Below are 27337 nucleotides of genomic sequence, written 5' to 3'. Positions count from 1 at the left end.
TCCAGTTCCTTCTCTTCATCTTCTGTGTCAGTGGCCCTTGTCTTCATCCATCAGTTCTTGTGGTCAGTCTTCGGTTCTTCGTCTCCTCCTCTGCCCACCTGTCTTGCTCTGTGCTGCTTCTTGTTCTGCCTATCTGTCCCACCATTCCTTCGGACCGATACCTGGTATTGACCTTGGCCTGTTTCCTGGACATGCCTGAACTCCGCCTGCCACCTACCACTGCCTGACTCTTGGATATCTCAGAGCTCCTCCCTGCAGGTTGCGTCAATCCCACCTCAGCCTAAGGGTCCACATTTGCAACAGATGCCCCTGTTTTAATGATAAGCAAAGTATTTTTTATATATATATTTGTAGCGCTGTAAAGAAAATGTAAAAAGTTTTTAATAGAAAAGAGAACGTGAATCATTCTGTAGTATAATTCATCTTTTTAGAACCTTCTCTTCCTAGAACTTTTCTTTGTGTACTAGAGAGGTTTCTCCACTTCAGTGTCTCCAAAATACATCTGTCTGCTTTAAATACATACAGGGTGCACTGCCAGTCTGCTCTCCTGCCCTCCTTTTATTCCTTCTTCATGTTCTCCCCTCCTATCTTGGATTCCACTTGCAACTCCTCTCCACTCCGCCTAGCCCACTGTAATTGATAATCAGGACCACAGCTTTATTTATTAATGAAAGATTAACAATATAGCTTATACATCTTACCCAACTGTCCAGGTTTGGCTAATACAAACAGAAATGATTATGTTATACAGTCAACTCCCTAATTCCTCATTTGCAGCTGGCTTGGGTGCCATCAACCTGCCTAACAGACCCGGCCGATACAATGGATATGTAGCCTGCCAGATTGAATCAGCTATGCATGCTTGTCCTCTTATATGCACAGCCTCTCAGGCCGACTTGGCTGCTTTCTTCATCATCAGAGCACAATGAGATTACACTGATCAGATTTGAATAAATAGTCAAGGCTGTTGAAATGCTAAAAGTGTATTAAAGGTTAGCCAGTATGTTAAAGGTCACCATTAAGTTTCGTTTCTGCCTTTTGGGCTCAATTTACAAGAAATCATATGACTTACAAGAATCCAGTGTTATTTTGAGCTAAAATTATAATGCCAACCAGTTGGTAAATCTTATAAAAACAAACTAGCCCTTTGGTGTGTAAGTTTAGAGGCAGTGATGCTGTATTTAACTGAGTGTAACAGCTTAGAAGAGCTGCTCCTATCATGATATATCTTACATTAAAAGACTAACAATTTTTCAATTTTACTAGCGCCCCCACAGCTGAATCCTTGAATCTGCAAAATCCTCACCTAAGTTGCAACACCCTATGTGCCTACCCCCTCCTGACTGGCTTCCACCCTATCCAAAGGGGGGGGCGGGTGACTGGCGTGTAGGTGGCAGAGGAGAAAGAGGAAGCTGCTGAGCAGGCGCTGCCTTTTTATTCTGCTGTGGGGTTTCTCCTCCCTCCTTCCTTGCATCATGATTACTTTCCTCCTTGCCTCCCTCCCCATTTAGCCCTACATCATGCCCAACCCTTGTTGCTACCATGCTGGGTGGAGGGGTGGTCGGCCACATAATGGCCTCATGGCCGAGCCATTAGAGGAGCCTTTACCTTAAATGAAATTCTGATTTCAGACATGTGTGCTTTTCTTAATAAAAGACTGCAGACCAGATTCATCAGAGGAGATTCCCCTCAGCACAAAATGGGAGAAAACTGTTCATTAATCAAGCCCTACCCATAGAAGAAATGTGCACAAACTATCCTTAATTACAGGTCTGTTCCAAAATTGGACGATTTATGACTTGGACTAATTTGAGCCTAGGCAAGTAAAATCATATATGTAGAGGTTTTCGCTTTTTTTTTTTTTTCAGTTTGTGTGAGGCAAGTCACCGAAGCAATTTGCCGAGACTTCAATGGAGCTGTGCAGCGATACCACCAGCGGCTCTAGAGTCTTCCGTCAGCCTGAAGCAGGGATCAATGTTATCCCATCAGTGGGCTCGTGCATGCCATGCATAAACTTCCTCAGAGCTTGGCAGAATCACTCCGGGATGGCAGGCTGATGTGGGCCAGCTGGAGGTTTCTACCGGGGTTACCACCTCACCCAGGTCAACCCAAATATGCTTGTCCAGTCCTGGGTTTTTGTCTTTTTTTTCATATCTCTCTCATTGCATGCAGGGACTTGTAGTGTCTTATGGAAACAGGAATTCTGAAGCTGGGCAGGCAGTGGGCACAGAAAACCAAGGCCTTGCTGAGCCTCTCTCTCGTCAAACATGGAGCTATAATGGAAACCACAGAAGGGGATAGGGATATAAAAAAAAAAACAAGGACTGTCTCATGTTCTCTCTCTAGAGACCAGGTCAATTGCCAGTTTTAGTGTAGTAAGTGCCAAAAGAAAAAAAAAAAAAAAGGCTCAGTTCACAGCCTCTTCCCAGAAGCACTCATTTGAAAGCCTCTATCTCTGTCCTTCTTTCATGAATATCTAAAAATCAATCGAGCCTCGGCAGCGCTGTTGGGGATATGAGGGGAGAGGGCGAAGGACTTTTTCCTATGGTTATTTATTTATTTATGTTTAATTCTTCTAAACACACACCTGACCACAAAGTGGATGCCCAAAGAGGTGCACCTGTATTAGATTAAATACCAGCAATACAAACGAAACAAACAAAACACATCGGCAAGGATAGTCAAGTAACAATCCACGGCAGTGTTCCTAGATATTCATGGCTGAATGAGATCTCAGCAGATTTTGCCACTGAACTCTGTGTAGTGCGTGCAGAGTTTGTGCTGTGGCAAGAGAAAGCAGGGCAGGACTGTTAGGCATTTGCTCCATCAGTGCCAGTCCCCCCTGAGCTATCAGCGAAAACAGGCCAAAGATATCGAGCAAGGATGTTGTATCATCCTAAACCAGGAAAGTAATCTGAGCAGCATTGCTGGCTATGTTTGGATTGCATGCATTATAATTATAGTGGGGTCTGACTGAAATGAACAGAACAGCATGAAAAAATACATTTTCTGTGCAAGAAACTAAAAATAGAAGAAGCCTATGAAAGAAAATCGAGGAAGCCAAAATGTACAGTGCAACTTAAGAATCTGGAAAATTAAATCAGTGCTTCAGAATGTCAGACCAAATGTGAACGAGGAGCAGGCTTCCTACTGCTAGGTGGCTTCATGTCAAATAGAACGGGCTGATCCAGCCCTGGTTTTATCCCACTGAATACAGGGACTTGATTTCCCCTGAGGAAAGCCTACAAGTCCATGCATGCAGTAGAGTGAAACAGAACTAGAGCCACCCTAACTAAGCTTAGACCAGGGCCTTCCCAATTACGTCCTGGGGACAGATTTCTGCAGCAAACACATATACAAAATGCCTGCCACATAACGTGATTCGCCTTTCATGACAACAATCAAGCGGTGACACTAGCTGACAGGGTTTCAGTCTCTGAAACAAAATTCATTAGTTTGTGCTCTCAGTTTAACCAAAGGCAGCTGAAAGGAGACATTATTGAAGGAGGTAGATCAGATACTGAGTGTGTTCAAGTACCCACAGCACCCACGAAGCTGGTGCCTATGAGAGGAAGTATAATTCTTTCTGTAAATCCTAAAACATCTTACAAAAACAAGCTTCCTTGTTATCACGAGAAGAATAAAGTATTGCAGGCTGGTAGCTCAGGACACCAGATATTGTTCCACGGCAGTGATTTTGATGCTGCATCACACCGAGGCCAATATTCAGTAGGCCGTTTAGTGGACAAGCTATCGGGCTAAAAGTAGCCCCGATAACTTGTCCTGGATATTCAATGAGATAGACGACCCACTGAATATCCCCAATTAAACTTATCTAACTACACTTAGCCGGATAACTTTATACATAACCGGATATTCTTTTGAATATCACTGGTTATGTATAAAGTTATCCGGCCTTGTGTGGCCGGATAACTTTACACTTTTCCAGCTATATTTAGCGGGGGAAAAAAAATCGTCAGCTTGCAGGCCCAAACCTTTACCTGCCTCCCTCCCACACGATCTCCAAAAGCCAAGATTTAGTAGGGTGTCTGCTACTGCTGGTATACTACCCTGGAAGCGTACAGCGACGACGCAGCAGACTGAAAATAGCAGACTCACCGGGCCTGGATCATGCTAGGTCGCTACCGCAATCCGGGTGAAGAAATACAAAAAAAAATCTAAAGGACTGGGGGATATAGTAAGGAAAGGGCTGTGGTGTCTGGGGATAGGGAAGGGAGGCCCGGACACCGGAAGCTTAACATTTACAAAATGGGAAGTGGAAGCAGGGGAGGGAGGGGGAGAGAGAGCAATACATTGCAAGGACTCGCAACCCTGATATTATTTTTTAAATCCTGAAAACAGGGCGCCTTTACTAGAAGGTGGCAATTTCGGCCCCGCAGGGCTTTTGGGGTCGGGTGGGAGGGAGGCAGGCAAGGGCCTGGGCCTGCAGGCCCGTGATTTTTTTTTTTCCTCTCTCACTGAACCACTGCTTAACCAGCTATATTCTTTTAAATATAAAGTTATCTGGCCACACAAGGCCTCGGAAGCAGGTCTAAAGTTATTCAGTTAACTTAGCTGGACTTGGTTAAAAATCAGCTGAGTTAGCCTCAGAATTGCCACCAAAATGCCCCTTTTTAATTCATCTAAATTATAGCCGGATAACTACTTATCCACGAAGCTAGGGTGAGAGAACATAGCACAACATTTCATCTTTTAGAGACTTAAGTTCAAATGACGTCAAATCTTCACCAAGGTGTACTTGTGCTGTTCGTATGTCTCACTCTACATGCGAAATTGGCCCCTAAATCCTAAACCACCACTAACTCCTCACCTCGACCTATCGGGTGGCCCTCCTATAGAGTTATAAATACTTAACTACTATAAGGAGCTTGTAGATAGTCTCTCCCTCCCTCCCCCCCTAGGATGTGAAAAATAGGGATTATTACAGGGTATGCTAAGTTTACCAAACCATGTGGTAACTTACAAATTTCCATAAAGATGCCCCTTCTTGATAACATATGCGTTACTAACCTTTTCTGATGAATAATGGGGGTAAATATGCCACCTTTGCCATTCAGACAGATAACTTGTGAGTTATCCATTTAAATGACTTTTGAATATTGACCTCGCTATGTTTCTGGCTGGCTGTACATCAGCCTGTCCCTTGTGAGGGATTAGAAAAATGCACAGTACTCCTGAATGAAATAAAACTGTTCCTTGTGTCTCAACAACCGTCTGGAGGCAAGGGGCGAGCTGTGATAGTCCTAGGCACAAATTCTGCTTTGCCTCATCTATAAAAATTCATGGGCAGAAATAGGTGGCTGGGTCCCAGCGCTGTTCCTTCAGCTTACGATTCTCGAATAGGGCTTTGGGAGGCAGATTATAGCTCTGCACGGGTCTATTAGTGCTATAGGAAGAATTTAGTGAAACCTCCAAAGATAAAAGTGTTGCAGCCATTAATGAGACTATCAGGAAGCACATATGGGAATATAGAGACACAGGAGAGACCAACCAGTGGTGCACACAGAAACATCTTTCTACGCCACGCCACTAGAGGAATAGAATTTATTTCTCACTACATCTATCTAGCTGGGTCCCCACTTTGGACAGAAGTAAAAAAAAAAAAACAGGATTACCACTCTCTATTCCGCTCTATTACTTTTGTAGATGCTGCTGATAAAGAAGAAGAAACAATTCTGGCCTTGCTACTCTTTCTAGTCCTTGCACATAGATGGATGTGGTTCTGTATATAGGGTCACTGTACGTACAGATCTGAAGTTTTCTTCCTTCCCAATTTTTGAGGCAATTATCAACAGTAGAGAACTGTTGATTCATGTGCCTTGTTAGCATGTTGAAAGGAATATCTTTTTGCAGATGGTTGTTAGATCTCCATGTTCCTTGTTAAAGGTCCTTTAACAAACATGTGTGCATTATGGCAACTTAAACATTCTTTTCGGGGGGGGGGGGGGGGGCAGAGATCCCTTGCAGGCTGACCTCTGGCAAATTTCTCACAAGCTTCTTTATTTAATGACAAGAAACAAACACAAGCAGCTCTCCTATACTTCACAGTTCACAAAACAAAAGGTTCAGCGGTATTCCCTTTTTCTAGGCTTCCTTCTCGCTCTGGGCCTCCTGTTCCCTCCTGGGCCTGGCTAGTTATATACTCCTAGCTAGAAAATGAAACCAAAAAGTATCTAAGCATTAAGGACTCTTCCTCTCCATTCCCCAAGACTGCATCTCAGCTACTTTTTTTAAACAATTGTGCCTTTCTGCTCCCTTTCCCTGAGTAATCACATCTACCTACAAACTGTTCACCTATTGATATTTAAATTTCCTAAGGCAGCTCCTTAAGCCTTACAGTCTAAATGCAGTCCTCCTTGACTCCTCCTTGACTCTGTGACCCCACATTGACACTTCGGTCCAATCATCCTATTGCCAACTCTGCACATTCCATTCCTTGGAGCCACTTCTTTGCTAATCTGATTTGCGTGCTGTCGCCCAATCTCTTATTTTGTCCTCACTTGACTATTGCAATGTTCTGTTTCTGGGCTTACCTAATTCCTCCCTACAGACACAAAATTCTGCTGTTTGGCTAATTTTTGGATCCTCTTTGCATAATCACATCTCACCCATCCTAGCCGAGCTGCACTGGTTGCTTATCACTTGGTGGGTGAGGTACAAAACTCTCACCTGGATCATTAAGGCTTTTCAAGAGCTTGTCCGGCCTTGCTTGATGTCTTCAGTTCAGAAATACCAGCCGGTCTGCTGTCTCCACTCTTCTTCTTCCCTCACTTACACAGGCATAACTTGCTGAGCACCGAGAGTACATTTTTAATATAGCTGGCCCTACCCTATAGAATAGTTTCCCTGAGGAGATCAGAGCTGAAAGGGACCTGCTCCATGTGCTTGGGAAACTATCTTTCCTCTTAAGCGGCTTTCGTTTACTTATGCAATATCTTTGTGCAAGCTTATTTGGAGGTGTTTTGGGTTTTTTTTGTTAATTGTTGTGTTAATTTTGTCCCTTGTTTTGCTCTTCTATTTTATTGTGTATGTTTTATTGTAATCCACTGAGATTTGCGGATCAGCGGAATATAAATATACAAGCCGTAAAGCCCGTTAAAACGGGCTACATCCCTCTGTCTCTCACCTCCCCCTCATTCTCTCTCCCCTCACTCTTCACCACCCCCCCTCCCCCACCCACTCCTCTCCTCTCACTCAGTCCCCCCTCTCCCTCACTCCCTCCCACTCAGTCCCCCCTCTCCCTCCCTCCCACTCACTCAGTCCCCCTCTCCCTCCCTCCCTCCCACTCACTCAGTCCCCCTCTCCCTCCCACTCACTCAGTCCCCCTCTCCCTCCCTCCCTCCCACTCAGTCCCCCTCTCCCTCCACTCACTCAGTCCCCCCTCTCCCTCCCTCCCTCCCTTCACCCACCTCCATTTCCTCCCGGCGCCGTAAGCGCGACTTCCCGCAACCCTCACCCGGCTCCATTAACTCCTCCCGCTCCTGCCGGCAGATCTCGGTGGGGGGGCCGCGGGAGTGACACCCCCCCCCCGAGATCTGCCGGGCAGATCTCGGTGGGGGGGGCGCGGGAGTGACCCCTCCCCCCCCGAGATCTGCCGGCAGATCTGGGAGGAGAAGCAGCGGCACCGCGCGCCGGCGCGCGGCGCCGCTGCTTCTCCTCCCGCTCCTGCGGCCCCACCGCCATTTTTTTTTTCTGATCGACATCCTTGCCCGCACATGCGCATTTGCGGGCCGTCGGTCACAGGCCATTTATAAGGTAGATAACCAGTTAACTTTGCTGCTTCGCTGCACCACTGATTAATGGGTTCAAAGAAATCTTGTGTGGGATGTACTGTCTTAGGGTAGCTTTAGTCAGCGGTGCAGCAAAGCAGCAAACTTAACTGTGGGTTTCTAGCAGCCGTCTCTTACAGGATGCCAGTAGCGCTATTGTGCTGATAGCTTACCTCACCTGTGAGGGTGAAGTTCAATGTTTGGCATTTAAAAGCAGGAGCTAAACAGCACCTGTTTTAAAGCGGTTTAGACACATAACTAAGAAAGTGAATAAATGTGGCTCAGATTTTATCACAATGCATTATAAAAGAGCAACATAACCCAAATTACAGAAGCACACCATAAATCTTACATAAATGTAAAGGCCAGGTGTCAGCAAGCCAAACACGTTACACCTTAAAAGGTCACCGCTGCTCTTTTCGATCATGCACGCATGTGTTATCTTTTTTACCTATAATTGTTTCTTTTGCAATTTAAATAAAATATAATATGTTGTCATTGTCTTGTATTAAGGTAGTCTTAATCAAAAACTGTAACTGAAAACAATCCAACCCGACATCAGCTGATGTTTCGTAGGCAACTACTGCTTCGGGGCTGATAGTAGTAAAGATTACTTAGCTTTGAGCAGTATGGACGCAGGTGTCTCATCCAGCTGAATTAAAGCAAGTTTTCATACAAATGTCGAAGCTCACGTGCATGTGCATTAGCATAATAGCATATGGAGGTGCACTGGGTCAGGGGTGGGCAAAGCTTTTTTAAACAGGGCCACATTACTGGTGCTATCAGAACCGGGGGCTGAGGGGGGGTCCCCTTAGAATTCCTTGAGCGGAGGAGGAGGCCAGGGGGACAGTGGCAAGTATACCCTGTGGCACAGAGAGTCGACCAAAGCAGCAACCATACCAATAAAAGGAATAATTCAAAACAGCTAACATATAGAATAACATCAAATAGTTAAAAATTCATATAACATTTTCCAGACACCCAATAAAATATTTCAAAATAGACACATTAAAACTAGTAAGGCGTTTTTAAAATCCTCTGCTCGCCTTACCTGGGAACTTTTGATTTCCAGATGTCCTGAGATTGTCATGGATTAGCAGGCAGAGAGGAAAGGGGTTGTTGCATACACACAAACTTTGCTCTCTAACACCCACACTCACACACACCCACACACACACACAAACACATGCTCTCTAACCCATGCACACGCATGCTTTCTCTCAACCACCCACCCATGCACACCACAACACACACACACACACATGCTCTTACCCCCACACACACATGCTCTTACCCCCACACACACAAGCTCTTACCCACACACACATACACCTGCTCTCTCACCCATGCACATGCATGCTATCTCTCCTCAACCACCCACCCATGCACACACACACATACACACACACACACATGTAGCCTCATGCTCCTTCCTGCAGACCAAACCATGCTATGCTGTTCCACTCCAAAACTAAAGTCTTGCTGGCCAAGTCACTGATTCTGGCAGGCTTGCGTGGCTCTTCCTCTTCTTAAGGCCCCATCAGCCACACTGCCAGTGCAAATGCCTCTCATATCATACTACTATCCACTAAAAGATGTGACAGTTTTCCTCTGACATGAAAGCTGCCCCTTCCTTAAAGACTGGCCCTGCCCCATTGCCCACAGGTCTTTCCACCCTTTCTACTGTCCCAGAGCTTTCAAATTTGTGCCAGAGCTTCAGGAGGGGACACAGACTCACCAAGGTTTTTAGAATAGAGCGTCCCGAAATGACAGCACAGACTCCGCGCTCCCACCCTCCATTTTTGCACCAGACTGCATCTGCAGGACCACTTTCACTATCTAGCGCTTCGCTGATTCTGCATGTTCCTGAGGAACAAAAAGGGGTAGATTTTCAAAGGGTTATGCACATAATATATGCACATAACCCTTTAACCCCCCCCCCCCCCCCGTGCGCCGAGCCTATTTTGCACAGGCTCGGTGGCACGCACAAGCCCCGGGACGTGCGTAGTTCCCGGGCCTTTGAAAAAGGGGTGGGAAGGGGGTGGGGTCATGGGCGGGGTGCTGGTCTGGGGGTGGTCCGGGGGTGGGACCGAGGCCTCTGGCACAGTGGCTGTGCCGGGGGCTGGCGCACCGGCAGCCGACCGGCGCACGCATGTTACTCCTGCCATATGCATCTCAAAGGGGTTTGCATGTTATTCCATATTCCTCTCCCTCATGGCAAAGCCTAAGCCCAGGGAAGGAAAGGAGAGGTAGAACCAGGACCCAGGTTGTGTCCTGAGTCAAAAGGGTCTGGCAAAGCAGACGAGTGCATCTACGGAAGAAGAGATTCTACAGAGGTAGAAAGATTGATACTAAAATTCAGAGGCCGCAATAATGGGCAGAGGTGTTGTTCTTGCCCTCTGACTGATGCCAGAGGCAGGCATAACTCCTTGAAATAAGGTGGGGGGGGGGATTTAGGTAGGGCTGGAGGGTGGGTTAGATAGGGGAAGGGAGGGGAAGGGAGGGGAAGGTGAGGGGGAGCGGAAGAAAAGTTCCCTCCAAGGCCGCTCCGATTTCGGAGCGGCCTCGGAGGGAATGGGGAAAGTCATCGGGGCTCCCCTAGGGCTCGGCGCACACAAGGTGCACAAGTGTGCACCCTCTTGTGCGCGCTGACCCCAGATTTTAAAATATGCATGCGGCAGCATGCGCATGTTATAAAATCGGATAGCGCGCACAAATGTACCCCGCACTCGCTCGTTTAAAAATCTGCCCCTAAGTGAATTAGCCAAAAGCATCTCAATGGGACTTTCAGTCCTCTCCCTCATGGCAAAGCCCAAGCCCAGGGAAGGAAAGGAGAGGTAGAACCAGGACCCAGGTTGTGTCCTGAGTCAAAAAGGGTTTGCATGTTATTCCTCATATTCGCCTTTCTCCTCACCAGGGTCTCTATGGACAGGAAATCGGCAGTAGTGTCCAGCAGTAAAGTGGAAAGGGAGTCTCTGCGAATGGGGGCTGGAGCGACAGCATCCGTGACTCTGCCGGTGGCCGACACGCAGCCCCTCAGCATCACCATCTTCCTCTGAATCTTTTCCTGGAATTACTTCATTAATTACGCGCCGTTGGCAATTCTTACTGCCCATCTGGAATAATGACAGAAATGAGACCTCACCAGCCACGGCACCAGCTCCTCGGCTCCGAATTCTGGTGCCACAAACTTGTAGGAGGTGGCGCCTCCATCACACGCTCTCCCACATCCCAAACTGAGCGCCTAGTCATCCACCCTCCTTTTCTTCAGGCCCCGCCGGCCCCGCTGCTGTTTCCAGCAGGGCCACACTGCACTGCTCCTCCTCTTCCTAAAACCCTTCCAGCAACACTGCTGATTCTGGGGCGGGGGGGGGGGGGGAGGGCCACCACGCTGCTCTCCCTAAACTATGGCCGGCCACTGACACCCAATACCCAGGCCATTGTTGATGACATTGCTTGAAGGTGTTGGCGGACGGAGATAACGGGGCAATTGGATAGTTGGGATGGCCGAGAAAAGCCTGTCATTGGGCCAGGTTTGGCCTGCAGGCCATAGTTTGCCCAACCCTGCACCAGATATTGCTTTTAGTACGTTGGAAATAGAATAGTGCTTCTCCCTGTCTCCTCATTGCTTTTATCTGAAGCTACATAATTCCACGAGCCAGACATATCACTCGGCATTTGTAATTATATACAACTCCAGTTGAAGGGATGGTTGAGGAGGGGTTTAAAAAAAAAATCCATGTCAAGCTCTGCTTAAAATTCTCTTAACACCAGCTATGCAAAGCAGCTGAGGGTGAGATAACTTTGATAGCTCTTTAATCTGCTGCGAATATTGAGTTTTTGTTTCTTTGCTGGCAAAGCAGACGAGTGCATCTACGGAAGAAGAGATTCCACGGAGGTAGAAAGATTGATACAAAATTCTGAGGCCGCAATAATGGGCAGAGGTGTTGTTCTTGCCCTCTGACTGATGAAAGCTCAACCAGAGCTTGAGGAAGATGCCAAGAGGGTTTTTATTATATCTTCTTTCCCCTTCCCTTCCTTCTCATGGATGGTAAAGGTTAGGCTAACAGTAAAATAGCAAAGCACAATTTTCATCTTCTAGGTGGCAACCACAGATGAGATTTCCCAGTATGGATTTCCTTACCGCTTTCTTTTTCCCGGGTTTGTTTTATATGCGCTGAATAATGTGCCAATACGTATTTCATGCTCCCAGGGATTCTGTTAGCATTGGGTGGGGGTGAATGATGTACAACTCTCCATTGTTTGGTGGGCTGAGGATTGTCTGCTCAAAGTAACCCGACTGTATTTTTCCAACAGGGTCAATCCCCATTCCCATGTGACTGCAAGTGCCCCAGGTGTGGTCAGATTAAAGATGGTGGAAGACTGCATTAGCGTTCTTCAATCCTATCGGCCATGCAGGTTGACAGAACGCAACATCCATCCCTATGTATCAGGAAGGGACGCAGGCAGGGCCCCCCCTAATGCACCCAAACTCAAATCAAAACATTGACAAAAGACCAGAAATGGGAAGTCTTTGATTAACATGTATTTATTTTATGTATTTATTTAGATTCCACCTTTCGGCACTTCAAAGCGGATCGTATTCAGGTACTGTGAGTATTTCTCTGTCACCAGAGGGTTTGCATTCTAAGAGGGAGTATACCTCGATATTTAACCACAGGAAGGGTGAAAGATCATAGCGGGGTGATCCCACAATATTTTGCCCCTCCCAGGAAAAATATCATGAAAGTATTGCGCTTTATTTTTCCTCATGAAAAAAAAAAAACCATGATAAAAGATATCAAGGGAGAGCACGAAAAAGTGCGCAGTGGCAGCCCACTTTGCATGTGGCCACTATCTAAAAACAAACCCCCCACCCAGAATGAGCCAAAACCTCACCAAGGTCTTGCAGCACAGCCTACAAAAAAGTTTTAAAAAATCTAAAAATTACTCATATGGCAATGCCGCATCCCTTCCCAACCCCCTCCCGTTTGATAAAAAATTACCTCATCCCAACGAAAGACCCTGTATTAAAAATGACACCCCCTGTAGTAGGATCTCCTGGCCCCCCACCCCGAACATACAGCAGAAACTCTGGTGTCTAATGATACCTCTCCCCTTCCTCCTCCCACTTATAATGAACCAAAGACCCTAATGATCTAGGAGGTGTCTGAACCCCCCCTCCTTGAACACCGGACCCTGTACCTAAAAGAAGAGTCCCTGGTGGTCCAGTGGTGGCCCAGAGCACCCCTAACCCAGACTGGTCATTTCAATTTTGCTAAATGGCTCTAGATGGTCGTTGCACCCTTTCTTGTGATAGGAGCAAAGGCCTGTTGACACCATTTTGGAAAATGGCGTGGAATGGCCCAGAGCTAGGGGGCGCTTCAGGCTGCTGTTAGACCACCACAGACTCTTCTCTAAGGTCTGTGGTGGTCCGGGGGCCCTGCTAGATCACCAGGGTTTTTGATCCATGTAAGGGGAGTGAGAGGGGTTGGGGAGTCCCATTAGACACCAAGGATTATGGCATATGTGGGGGGGGGGGGGATCCTGGGGGGGGGGGGGCCAGTTGTTTCTTAGGGGGCATTTTTCATCTAGTGTAAAATCTGTGGATACTACTGCTTTGAAAATGATCCCAGCAAAACTATGGGTTAACCTTCTACCGCACTCTCAGAATCAGCAGGATGTCTCCAAGGGGTAGGCTTTGTGCATACTTTATTGCCCAGTCCCTCCACCCTCTATGCTTTCATGCAGCCATGGAATTCACTCCCTTAGAGTCCCAACAGTCTTGCTTATTTTCTTACACATATACGGCATTCCTGTTGTGAGGTAGTATGCTGAATTCATTAAAATCCCAAACTGCCAGCATATCAGGAGTCATTATAACCGTCTGATGCAATTTAGTAGTCCAGCATCAGGTGCGGCTGCTCATGCTGCTGAGATTTTGCAATCAGTGGAACTAGCGTAACTCTCTGGTATTCCCATAAGGATGGTTTGCCCCATGCCTCAAGCAAGAGGAATCCCAATAAAACCTAAATGTTTATTTAATTCAATATTTTCATTCTGCTTATAACGGCACCTGCTAGGCAGAGTACAATACATGCCTTACTTAATAAAACATGTTACAACAATAAGGTTACATATTAAAATATAAGAGCATATTTCAATAATACGCTATCTTAAAATAATACAGTCATTTCATAGCTGAATTTTTCAGGATAGGCTTCTCGGAATAGCAGGGCCTTTAACTTTTTTCTAGAAACTTTGATGTCATAGATATCCTTAATCTCTTTGTGAACTGAATTCCACAGTGGAGGACCAATTATTGAACTTACACGTCTGCGGAAAGATGAACTTCCCTTACACTGGGCAATTCTAAAGGATGCATTGAAGGAAGCAGAGTGCCAGGCCTAAACAGGAACATACTTTTGGAATAATCTGGCTACATACCTTTTCTCCCTAGAGCCTACAATTGCTCAAAAGGGGGCTGGGCCCTCTAGAGCTGCAGGCTGGAGACGTTGCTTGTTGCAGCGCTCTCCAAAGAGTGGCTCGACTAACACTGGCGCATGCTCAGATAAAACAACAGAAAACATGAAATTCCACAAGGGGCGCTTAAGGGCCATTTCCACTAGTAACCAGGGGTTACGTATGCACACACAATTACACCTGCAGTTTGGTGAGCATAGATTTGCCCAGAGAATTTACGAGAATACTTTTTCAAATCAAAAGGTATGTACCGAAGTCCCAACCCCTCTCCCCTAGAGTCCTGATTTTAAAAAGTGTTTATACGCTTAAAACTGGGTTTTACACAAGTACACCCATGCAAAAGGGTTTTTGAAAATTGCTACAATATGGGCCGGATTTTAAAACCTACCCGCGCGGGGTACATTTGTACACGCTACCCAGCGCGCAGAAATGTACGCACGATTTTATAACATGCGCGCCCAGCTGCGCGCATGTTATAAAATCTGGGGTCGGCGCGCGCAAGGGGGTGCACACTAGTGCACCTTGCACGCGCCAAGCCCAACGGGAGCCCCGATGGCTTTCCCAGTTCCTTCCGAGGCTACTCTGAAATCGGAGCGGCCTCGGAGGGAACTTTCCTTCCATCCCCCCACTTTCCCCTCCCTTCCCCTACCTAACCTGCTTCCATCCCTACATAACCCCCCCCCCCCCCCCCAACCTTTGTGAAATAAGTTGCGCCTGCCTGAGGGGATGCGTAGGTTGCACGCGCCGGCCGAGTGCTGGTGCGTGATCTCCCGGCACGGCCACTGTGCCGGAGGCCTCGGTCCCGCCCCGCCCCCGCCCTGCCCCTTTCACAAAGCCCCAGGACATACCCGCATCCTGGGGCTTGCGTGCGTCGCCGGGCCTATGCAAAATAGGATCGGCACGTGTAACCCTTTGAAAATCTGGCCCTATATGCCATTGAACTGCCCATAGAATATTCACGTGTGGGTGCACTTTATGTGCGTAAATGGCTTTTTAAAATTGCTATGACATTATGTTACATTTGTTTGTGTAACTCCTTTTAAGATTACCTCCTAGGTGCGTAAAAGTAAGTAAAAAAATAAATAAGTAAGTAGGCACATAGTGGGGCAGATTTTCAAAGGGGTACGCACGTAGGATATGCGTGTACCCCCCCCCCCCCCGAAAACCTGCCCCAAACTCCCCCTGCTCACACCGAGCCTATGTTGAATAGGCTCGGTGGCGCGCGCAAGCCCCGGGTCACGCGTAAGTCCCGGGGCTTTGCTAGGGGGGCATGTCGGGGTGTGTGTCGGGGGGCAGCGAGACGTTTGGGGGTGTTCCGGGGGTTGTGGTGCTGGCCCGGGGGCATTCCAGGGGCATGGCCGCGGCCTCCAGACCAGCCCCCAGACCGGAGCATGGCGCGCCAGCAGCCAGCCCAGCACGCGCAAGTTACGCCTGCCTCGGGCAGGCATAACTTTTCCAACAAAGGTAGGGGGTGTTTAGATAGGGCTGGGGGGATGGGTTAGGGAGGGGAAGGGAGGGGAGGGGAAGGTGTGGGGGGGTGGAAGGAAAGTTCCCTCTGAGGCCGCTCCAATTTTGGAGCGGCCTCGGAGGGAACGGAGTCAGGCTGCTGATTTTGCGCAGCCTTATGCACGCCGACACCGGATTTTAAAAGATACACGCGGCTACGCGTGTATCTATTAAAATCCGGCGTACTTTTGTTTGCGCCGGTCACGCGAACAAAAGTATGCGCAGGCGCAGTTTTTTAAAATCTACCCCAGAGTGTGCATGTGTGTAATTTTATGCATGTATTGGCTGTGCGATTTCCTAAAGAGCCATTTCTGCGAGTAAAGCACTATTTTATTTTCAGAAGTCCATTTAAAAATTACCCTCCCAATCTCAGACCTCAAAATAACTGTGCAATTAATCAAAAACTGGATACAGAAGCAACCTGCAACAGAAGAGGGTTTGCTAGCCCTGACTCTATTTCTCATCCTCTCAATTGTTTGGCCGGAGTCTGCCAGACAAAATCACGGTCTTCATTAGTTAAGTCTGGAAATGTTTTACTATTGCAAGTATGCCAGTGTCTTTTATTAGGAAGCAGATTTGTCTCCCAACTGTTATGTGTTGGGGGAAGAGAGTTCAGATGTGGATTTAGACGCTTCTGTATTGAATTTCATTTAGCAAAAGACAGACGATACAATCCTCCCACAAATCTAGCACACTCCAAAATTATGCTAAAATCAGCTAGCATTTATTCCTGTCAGAAACAGTCGTCCCCAAATGTGCTTTGCAATAAAAAATATCAGCATGTTTCCAAAAAATATGAGAAATAAAGTGTGGCAGATTTCATTTTGAGCTCTGGAATGTGCTGGCCTGATTGGTGAAAAGAGTTGATTTTTATTTATTTATTTTTTTTGTCAGGAAATATTTCACCCTTGCTGTTTTCTGGCCTTTCACCTTCCTGAGTTGCCTGTGCAGCACAGTAATTACGCTTTCTGCTTTCAGAACTGACATTTGTGCAAAATGTAGCATTATTATAATAGTAGATGCTGGGCTATGGCTCAGCATTTCATCAGTTCCTACAATGAATAATGCAAAACCGAACAAGCCCAGAGTGAGAAAGTTTATTATGAAAGTTTGCTTATGGATTGAAATTATCTGCCTTCCCTACTTTGATTTAAAAAAAATCCCTTGAAAGGGTAATGTTTTAAGTTAGTCCCTATGACTAATGTCCTATGCGGCTCATTGGGTGAAAGAATGAAATCCATCTCATTTGAATGAGCCATACTGTAAAGTTCATTTTTATTTTTGAACTTGCAAAATTGGTTTGTATATAAAGCTGGTTACCCAACAACTATTTAGAAGGGAGGGAGGGAAGCAAGCCACGTAAGGGTCAATTTTCAACAAGTCACTGACCCCTAGATTCATAATTCCGCTTTAATTATAACGGAATGATGAAAAAAGAAGGGGGTGTGGCGAGGGATAGTGAGCAGGTGGCAGCATCGCGGGGGTGCTTTTTCGTCCGATGTGGTTGCGGCCATGCCGCACACTATCGCCCCAGAGCACCAATGAAACAGCTGTAGCTATTTCCAGTGCTACTGAGGGTGATAATGTGCGATACATTATAGCCTGTAGTGCTACAGGCCCCTAATTTACCTAAGCCCCGCCCAAACTCCTCCCCTTTCCCTAATTTACATTTTCAAATCGCGATGCAATAATGGCCCATTGCAATTTGATGAATGACCCCCCTCAGTGAGCTATCCTGTACATCACTAAGGGCTATATTTTCTAAAACACTGCGGTGGCATGAATCGCACGGTGCAGGGGTGTGGGGGAGCGAAACGGGGGGGGGGGGGGGGGGGCGGGCCTACAAAAGCTGGCAGCGATCGCACCGCTTTCGCACCCAATAGCGCCATCATAAAAGGTGGTGGTATTGGGCGCGAAATGGGCAGCGAAAAGGCTCCTTACCTTTTCGCCGTCCACGCTGTCTTCGATGTGTCCGCCCTGACTCCTCCTCTTCCAGGGCAGACGCTACCCTGACTCCACCCCTTTTTAGCTATTGCACGCGAAAAGGGACCTTTTGCGTGCACTAGCTTTAAAAAATGACCCCCAGAGTCACGGCTGAAACTTCAAAACAATTTAATTTAATGTAAAAACATTTATATGTTTCTGATCCATAGTCCTAAGAGGCTTACAATTTAAAACATTCATATTTTCAATAAAACATGCAAATGAAACTGTTTAACAGATTCAAAACTCTACCGCATCATGTATCACCTACAATTTATACTTGCTACATTGATTCTTTAAAGCTTAATTTAGGTTTACAGAAAGCAATCAATATCAGATTCATACACCATCTACTGTAGATTAAATACATCACGCAAAAAAATTACAAAAAAACAGTCTTTAAATTTTTTTTTTTAAGTCTTTAAAACACGGTTCCTGCTGCATATATTCTGGGATTGAATTCCACATATGAGCACCTGCTCCAGAAAATAATCTGTCTCAGCACTCATCTAATCTGACATTTTTCACAGAGGGGACATCAAGAAGACATTTGGATTAGCTCTACACCTGAGACTGCAAAGTGGATGAACTGAGCAGTCAGACGTAACACAAATTTCACTGTGCACCCACCCAGCTGTCTTCCAGGATCTAATTACTTGAGAAGGCCACAATTTTCTGGCCTTGAGTGCAATTGGAAAACTGGAAAAAAAAATGGAGAACATTCCTCCTACATGTCTGCAAATATGACATCCTGGAAATTTACTCCATGGGGAAGGAAGCTGCAATTCTCATCCATTCTGAAAAAGATGTAGTAGGAGTAGTCCTGGACCATGCTGGGCAAGTGACAGGAAACGTAGCCCAGGCCAGTGAGGCTGAGCTGGGAAGTAGCAGGCTCCTCCAGCATGCTGTCCCAGGCCTGGTCACACAGCAGCTCATCGACTATGACATAACCAACTGGATTTAAGTCTGGTGTCTGTATGCAGTGATACAGCTGTCTAAATTTAGCTGGCTAACACTGAAAATTTGTTGAACCTGGCTATGTCCCTCCCCATTCCCACTGCCGACCAAAGCATTACACTCAGGAGTGCCTACATTTCCAGCAGCTAAAAATAGCCACCCAGTGAAAAAAAAAAAAAGTAGCTATACTTAGCCCATTGGTGGGGGTAAATTTTCCGAATGTTGGGTCAAGCCACCAAACTGTTAAAGAAAGGAGGCTGGAATCTTCTGAAAATGAACTCCGTCTTGGGCTGCCAGTAGGCTTTACAAGTGGACCATCGTGTTAGGGTTGACCCACTTCAGTGGAGACTGTCCCTGACTAAGAGCCACTTTGGGGCTAGATGTCTAAGTATTTTTCCCACAGATATATGTGGGGGAAAATCTTTTAGTACTTCTAGCTCCTAATTAGCATTCCCCATCTTCTGTAAATTCATTGGTGAAATGGGCACAGAATCATAGATAGAATGACTGAGTGTTGCAACAGATGCTTTGAACCTGAAAGCCATGAGTATATCATACATGACTCTGGATGCAAAATAAGAGGATTAGATATGTAAAAAAAAATAAGATTCTGTTATACCCAGCCTCTAACCCCTCCCCCACCCTCGAGTGGTCTGCAGCTTCATAGTGCATCTAGTATGAAAGTATTTCCCTGAGGCTGCAAAACTGGCGAAATGTAAAAACTACTGTTTGGATTCCTTCAATTGAAGCAAGGGTCCATTACAATTATTAAGGTGCTCTGAAAAGGTTTTCCTTTGAAGCTGTCATCACTATACTGTGAAAATCGCAGTGATCAGACTTGTAAAAATAAATTCAAGGTTGCTGACATGATAGAATATGCTGAAATGCTAGACTGTAGGCCAAAAGTCAAACAGAATGTTAAGTTCTAGGGATGTGAATCGTGTCCTCGATCGTCTTAACGATCGATTTCGGCTGGGAGGGGGAGGGAATCGTATTGTTGCCGTTTGGGGGGGTAAAATATCGTGAAAAATCGTTAAAAATCGTTAAAAATCGAAAAATCGAAAAACCGGCACATTAAAACCCCCTAAAACCCACCCCCGACCCTTTAAATTAAATCCCCCACCCTCCCGAACCCCCCCCCAAATAACTTAAATAACCTGCGGGTCCAGCGGCGGTCCGGAACGGCAGCGGTCCGGAACGGGCTCCTGCTCTGAATCTTGTCGTCTTCAGCCGGCGCCATTTTCCAAAATGGCGCCGAAAAATGGCGGCGGCCATAGACGAAAAAGATTGGACGGCAGGAGGTCCTTCCGGACCCCCGCTGGACTTTTGGCAAGTCTCGTGGGGGTCAGGAGGCCCCCCACAAGCTGGCCAAAAGTTCCTGGAGGTCCAGCGGGGGTCAGGGAGCGATTTCCCGCCGCGAATCGTTTTCGTACGGAAAATGGCACCGGCAGGAGATCGACTGCAGGAGGTCGTTCAGCGAGGCGCCGGAACCCTCGCTGAACGACCTCCTGCAGTCGATCTCCTGCCGGCGCCATTTTCCGTACGGAAAATGGCGCCAGCCATACGCGTATGGCCGGCGCCATTTTCCGTACGAAAACGATTCGCGGCGGGAAATCGCTCCCTGACCCCCGCTGGACCTCCAGGAACTTTTGGCCAGCTTGGGGGGGGCCTCCTGACCCCCACGAGACTTGCCAAAAGTCCAGCGGGGGTCCGGAAGGACCTCCTGCCATCCAATCTTTTTCGTCTATGGCCGCCGCCATTTTTCGGCGCCATTTTGGAAAATGGCGCCGGCTGAAGACGACAAGATTCAGAGCAGGAGCCCGTTCCGGACCGCTGCCGTTCTGGACCGCCGCTGGACCTGCAGGTTATTTAAGTTATTTGGGGGGGGTTCGGGAGGGTGGGGGATTTAATTTAAAGGGTCGGGGGTGGGTTTTAGGGGGTTTTAGTGTGCCGGCTCACGATTCTAACGATTTATAACGATAAATCATTAGAATCTGTATTGTATTGTGTTCCATAACGGTTTAAGACGATATTAAAATTATCGGACGATAATTTTAATCGTCCTAAAACGATTCACATCCCTATTAAGTTCAGCCTTAAATTTTATTCCTGCCTTCTGGGCTCGATTTACAAGAAATCACATGATTTACAAGATTCCCAGCCTTATTTATATATATATATATATATGAGATAAAATTATAATACTACTCTAATAAGAGGATGTTTAATATGGCCAGTCAGTACTGGTGATGGCTTTGTCCCTCCTCTCTCTCCCTCTCCCTCTCTTCCCTCACACTCCAATAAATTACATGTAATGAATTAACAAAAGACCGTAGTTCATTAACAAACCAGCATAACATATTTGACAACCTAAGCCCATTCACAAACTCAACCAAAGGGAAACTAATCCACCATCCTCACCCAGTGTCAAAGCCTCAACCACCACAACCTAGCGGTATTGACCCACAGCCATTAAGGGCTTCTGACATCCAACTGGCAAATCTGTGCCACCTCAGGGCCATTTTGCCATGTCCCAACATGAGAGGCCCTGGTCCCATCATGCCGGCACATCTTTCTACCCCCATGTAACACATCGTAATATTAATCGCCTTTGCTAACTAGGGCTCGGGTTACCCCCAACTGCGACACATTAGATCAAAATACGAGAACAAGCAACAACAAGGGAGGACAGGTGGAAGACACTGCCCATGAATGTGAGCAGCATGCCTCAGTTCCCCTATAAAAGAGGCCCTCTGGAACTAATCCCCACAGGACGGACCAACCAGCGATGACTCCCCTTAACTTTTTGAAAATAATTCCCATGAGGACCAGCTTACAGAGCATGGGGATAAAAAAAAAAGGGGGGCGGGGGGGGGGAGAACAAGATTTTAAACACATAAGAAGGGGGAAGGTGAGAGAGAGAGAGAAGGAGGCAAAGGGATAAGTCCCAGTTTCAGGCAAAACATCCTGGGTGCAAGCAGCACCCTACCAGCATTCGGCTCCATGGACTACAGGGGAAGAGGGTGGGGCCGGCGCCATCCACTGCCATGTTAGGTTGGCCAGGAAAGACTCCATATGCCTGACTGTAAACAAATTAATGTCAACCAATCAGGACAATGTTATGCAAATAAACAAATGAGCTCATTGGTGGGTAAATTGGATTTAATCTATTGTGCAAACAATGATCTCCAAGACTGCTTCTGAATTGCTTTGCACTCTCCTGGAATATTCCAATACTTTACCTAATTAAAAATCTTTCTTAAGCTGCTGGTATGACGTGTTTATTTTGGTTAAACCACAACACAACCTGTACTGTATGTTTATTTAGTATGTATTTTTTACTTGCACCTTCCAATTGTTCGGAGCAAGGTACAACATTACATACACAAAATCAATAAAAACTAAAAAAAAACAAAGACAGCTTAACATCAAAACAAACATTGCCAGCAGTGTCACAGAGAGCATAGTTTAGGATAATTTTTGCAAATTCAGGGAAGGACATGAGTAGCTGCAGGTAAAATAAAGCATTAAACAGAGGGTGCTCCAAAAACTAGGCAAAATCAACAAGGCAATTAAAAAAAGGCAGATTCAATTTCCAAGAACAATTTTATAGTGATATAAAAAAAAATTCCTACACATATTTTTATACTTATTTTATGGAACCTTGCAATTGAATTCCTCAGTCCCAACTCTCAACTGGGGCCCTTGCAGCCAGTGTTTCAGCACATGCTTTCCTTTTCAAAGCATCATCAGTCATAAATTACAGAGAATGTGCTATATGCCTTGCAGCATTTGCCCCCTTTCTGTTTGAGAAGCAACCTATACTTTAGATGTGTAATTTGTTAAAAATTGCCCGCTGGGTCTTTTTTTTTAAAAAAAAATCATTTTTATGCTTTAGGCTGTGCAATAATCAGAGGCAGCCTGTGATATCTACCAGTGCAGTCGTAAAATGCTGTTCTCTTGGAAAAGGGCTGAAGTACTGGGTATTTTCACACGTCTGGTTTTCATTTCATTTGGGATGACAAAAACCATGACACTGCAGGCAAAATTAAACAGGAAAATATGTTATGAAACGCTTGCACAAAACATCACAGATTTAGGGCCTCATTTTCCAAGCACTTTACCGTGTGCGATAAATTCGCAAATTGCGTTAACAGCTGTTAATGCGATTGCAAATTAGTCATTTGGTATTCAGGGGGCGGAGCATATGTAAAGCGGGAACCTGTGTATGAGGGAGAGAGAGAGAGAGAGAGAGAGAGAGAGAGAGAGAGAGAGAGAGAGAGAGAGAGAGAGAGAGAGAGAGAGAGAGAGAGAGAGAGAGACTTACTATAGTGCCTATGCCCTACATAGGTATTTCAATCCCTATGGGAGGGCTACCTACTAACTCGGGGTGGGGATTAGGTATGAGCGTCGGGGGTTGGGGGCCACTTTCGCATTCTACATGAGACCTACGGACAGAACAGTGGTCTCTAGTGCAGATTTGCTGGCCGTCGGAGTGAGGACGCTCACTCCAAGCGGAGATTTGGCCAACATTCTCTCCACCTAGCATGTTGTTGGCCAGGTAGAGTGTCCATCAAGCTAGGTAGAGAGAACGTTGCCCAAACCACTTCTTGGAGTGAGCGTCCTCACTCCGACGGCCAGCAAATCTGCACTAGAGACCACTGTTCTGTCCGTAGGTCTCATGTAGAATGCGAAAGTGGCCCCCAACCCCCGACGCTCATACCTAATCCCCACCCCGAGTTAGTAGGTAGCCCTCCCATAGGGATTGAAATACCTATGTAGGGCATAGGCACTATAGTAAGTCTCTCTCTCTCTCTCTCTCTCTCTCTCTCTCTCTCTCTCTCTCTCTCTCTCTCTCTCTCTCTCTCTCTCTCTCTCTCTCTCTCTCTCTCTCTCTCTCCCCCCCCTCCACCTCCAATGCGATATTGGAAAATAAGGCCCTTAGTTCTGTAGTAATCTTCATTGGGTTTATTCCTCGTTTCTGTTTATCCTATGCCAAATCCTCTCTTTAGTCTTCTATTAATGTCTGAATGCAAGATTTGACTGGGTTTCCCTGACTAAGGGATTGAGATTTAAATTAAATCAGATATTTGCATTTTGAAAACATTACTTTAGATATATATGGATATAGAATTAATGAGGTGTTCAGATAGTTGAACATGATACCTTTGAAATGTGATCATAAGAATATACTGTAAGAAGTTGCCATACTGGGTCAAACCATGGGTCCATCAAGCCCAGCATCCTGTTTCCAACAGTACCAATCCAGGATACAAGTACCTGGCAAGTAAGCAAACACTAAGTAGATCCCATGCTACTGATGTCAGTAATAGCAGTGGCTATTCCCTAGCATCAACTTGATTAATAGCAGTTAATGGTCTTCTCCTCCAAGAACTTATCCAAACCATTTTTAAAACCAGCTACACTAACTGCCCTAACCACATCCTCTGACAATGAATTCCAGAGCTTAATTTTGCACTGAGTGAAAAAAAACTTTCTACGATTTGTTTTAAATGTGCTATTTGCTAACTTCATGGAGTGCCCCCTAGTCCTTCTATTATCTGAAAGAGTAAATAATTGATTCACATTTACCTGTTCTAGTCCTCTCATGATTTTATAAACCTCCATTTCCCCCCTCAGCTGTTTCTTCGCCAAGCTGAACAGCCCTAACCTCTTTAGCCTTTCCTCATAGGGGAGCTGCTCCATCCCCTTCACCCTTCTCACTTACCTTCTCCAGTGCAACTATATCTTTTTTGAGATGCAGCGACCAGAATTGCACACAGTACTCAAGATGCAGTCTCACCATGGAGTGATACAGAGGCATAATGACATTCTCTGCTTTATTCACCATTCCCTTCATAATAATTCCCAACATTCTATTTACTTTTTTGACTGTCACAGTATACTCAGCCAACGATTTCAAAGTGTTTGAAATCGTTGGCTGAGTATACTGTGACAGTCAAAAAAGTAAATAGAATGTTGGGAATTATTATGAAGGGAATGGTGAATAAAGCAGAGAATGTCATACTGCTGTAGTTACACCACGACACCTAGATCTTTTTCCTGAGTGGTACCTCCTAATATGTGTAACTACAGCATGGATTTTTCCCTATATGCATCACCTTGCACTTATCCACATTAAATTTCATCCTCCATTTAGATGTCCAGTTTTCCAGCCTCACAAGGTCCTCCTGCAATTTATCACAATCTGCTTGTCATTTAACTACTCTGAATAATTTTGTATCATCTGCAAATTTGATCACCTCTCTTCCCGTATTCCTTTCCAGATCATTTATAAATATATTAAAAAGCACCGGTCCCAGTACAGATCCCTGAGGCACTCCACTGTTTATTTTTTTCCACTGAAAAAAACAACCATTTAATCCTACTCTCTGTTTCCTGTCTTTTAACCAGTTTGCAATCCACAAAAGGACATCCCCTCCTATCCCATAACTTGTCAGTTTTCTTAGAAGTTTCTCATGAGGGATTTTGTCAAACGCCTTCTGAAAATCCAAATACACCACATCTACCAGTTCACTTTTGTCCACATTTTTATTAACTCCCTTCAAAAAAAGAGATTTGTGAGGCAAGACTTCCTTTAGGTAAATCCTTGCTGGCTGTGTTCCATTAATCTATGTCTATGTATATGTTCTGTGATTTTATTCTTTATAACAGTTTCCACTATTTTTCCTAGCACTGAAGTCATGCTCACCAGTCTATAGGTTCTCAGATCACCCCTGGAGCTCTTTTTAAATATTGGGGTTACATTGGCCACCCTCCAGTCTTCAGGTACAATGGACAATTTTAACCATAGGTAACAAATTTTTACTAATGGATCTGAAATTTCATTTTTTAATTCTAAATGTGGATCTGAACTCAGGTTGCTGCTGATCTGTTTCAAACATTTTCCAAAGGCCATTGTGAGATGCAGTGGAAAATATTTGACGCTTGTCAGTTTGCAAATGTCTGTTGAAACTGTAGCCAGCTGACTCAGGGTAAAATGATTTACTAACTTCTTTTCCTGGACCTTGAAAGAGTTAATAGTTTTCCTGTAAAAATGTAAGGGTTCAGACAACAAAGAATCTTCTGTCCAGCTCAGTGGGACATTGCACTGAGGGAATTAATTGCGGCACTGAGTAATCAGTCTGCACAGTGCTCCTGGGGGAAATGACAGCTGGCTTGTTAAGCTGTGGTTGAGCCCCTTTCTCTGTGACCCAGCACCATAAGGTTTTATGAACACTTGCTTTTCGGCTTGGCGCATTTCTGCGATCAATTTCGTGCTCCACCTTTGGCTCCTTGGCATGTGGTTTCTTCATCAGTGTCTCCTTTTCAGAACTGAACGGGTGCAAGGGGCCTCCTGTTGTGCTTTCCATTAATTCCAGGCAAACAAAATTGGGCAGGTGGCACACTGGCTGATGGGAAGGCAATTAGGCCTAGTGTGGTCCACCAGCCTTTCTCTTCTTCCATTCCTCTTGTATCTCTTTTTCACTTAGAATAGCATTTGAAATATCACTTGGCATGACACATATTTTGCTAGAAGTTTTGGGGTGAAAAAGGCTGTAAGAAATAGGTATATTAACATTCAATGACATTATGTTTTATTATGCATGTCAATGGATCTTTTAAAATAACCCAGAGCTCACTGCACGTAAAGTTGCATGTAACCCGATCTCATGCATACTTTTGTGCACACTGGTGATAAGCATTCTGGGAGAGGAGCTGGACCTTATTTTAATAAGTACCATGTGTAAAATAGCCTGCACAAGTTATGCTTGTGCAGGCTATCTATATACTCCACCCACCTGACACATATTACCTCAACTTTCCACTTAATCATCCTACCTGCTTTCTTCTTAGGATATGTCAGTCCGACAACTTATTACTTCTCCTCCCCCTTCTTCACCTTTTACTTTCCCTATTCTGTTTACCCATGGCACATTATTATTATTATTATTTTTATTTTTTTAGTTAATAATTTGTTTTAAGCTAGCAATTATCTAGCTATTTAGCTAAATTTATGTACTTTTTAATTTAATTTAATTTATATTTTATTTCATTTTATTTTAACCTGTTGTAAACCGTTTTGATAAAATTTTATTTTAAAAAGCGGTATATAAATACTTTTAAATAAATAAATAAATGCTCTTCATAGAGCAGGTGTATCTTTCTGCAGGTGAGTTTGGGCAGGTATTTGCAAACTTTCTTAGCAAACTTAGGTGCACGAGTTTGCTTTGACAATGTGAGGTAAAGTCTGTGTGTAAAAGTTACTTGCATACTGTACCCTCCCCCATACCCCCCCCCCCCAATAAAATTATCCTCCCTATGGCTAATGTTGTGAACGTGGACCCTTGGGCCAGCTAGAGTGCTTGGAGGAGCTGCTGAAGAAAGGCCCACAGTGAGATTTGTAGCCAGGAGGCGGAACTGGACCAGGAGACCTGACTGAACCTTCACCTATACCAACCCTCGTTCCCCACAGGTTGAGCCCTTGGTTACCGTGTTGCAGAGCACGCCCTCAGGCCCTGTCCCATCTAAGGTAGAATGTGAGCACTTGAGCCATGGCACAGCTCAGTGAGGAGCCCCAAGACACACTGCAGGAGGTGAGCTGATACGAACACGAG

At 45.5% G+C, this 27337-nt stretch overlaps 1 long non-coding RNA gene across 1 annotated transcript in view; it reads left to right on the top strand.

The window, feature by feature from the left end:
• The window catches only part of LOC115091360, a 79942-nt gene that overhangs the window by 18012 nt on the left and 34593 nt on the right, over positions 1-27337 (top strand). Inside the window, exon 2 of the long non-coding RNA XR_003856680.1 lies at positions 12361-12398. This is a non-coding gene — a long non-coding RNA (uncharacterized LOC115091360). The remainder of the gene's footprint in view (positions 1-12360; positions 12399-27337) is intronic.

This window comes from Rhinatrema bivittatum, chromosome 4 (genome assembly GCF_901001135.1).
Source record: "Rhinatrema bivittatum chromosome 4, aRhiBiv1.1, whole genome shotgun sequence".
Lineage (NCBI taxonomy): Eukaryota > Metazoa > Chordata > Amphibia > Gymnophiona > Rhinatrematidae > Rhinatrema > Rhinatrema bivittatum.
The sequence above is the reverse complement of the archived record's forward strand: the minus strand, read 5'-3'. Positions and strand labels throughout refer to the sequence as shown.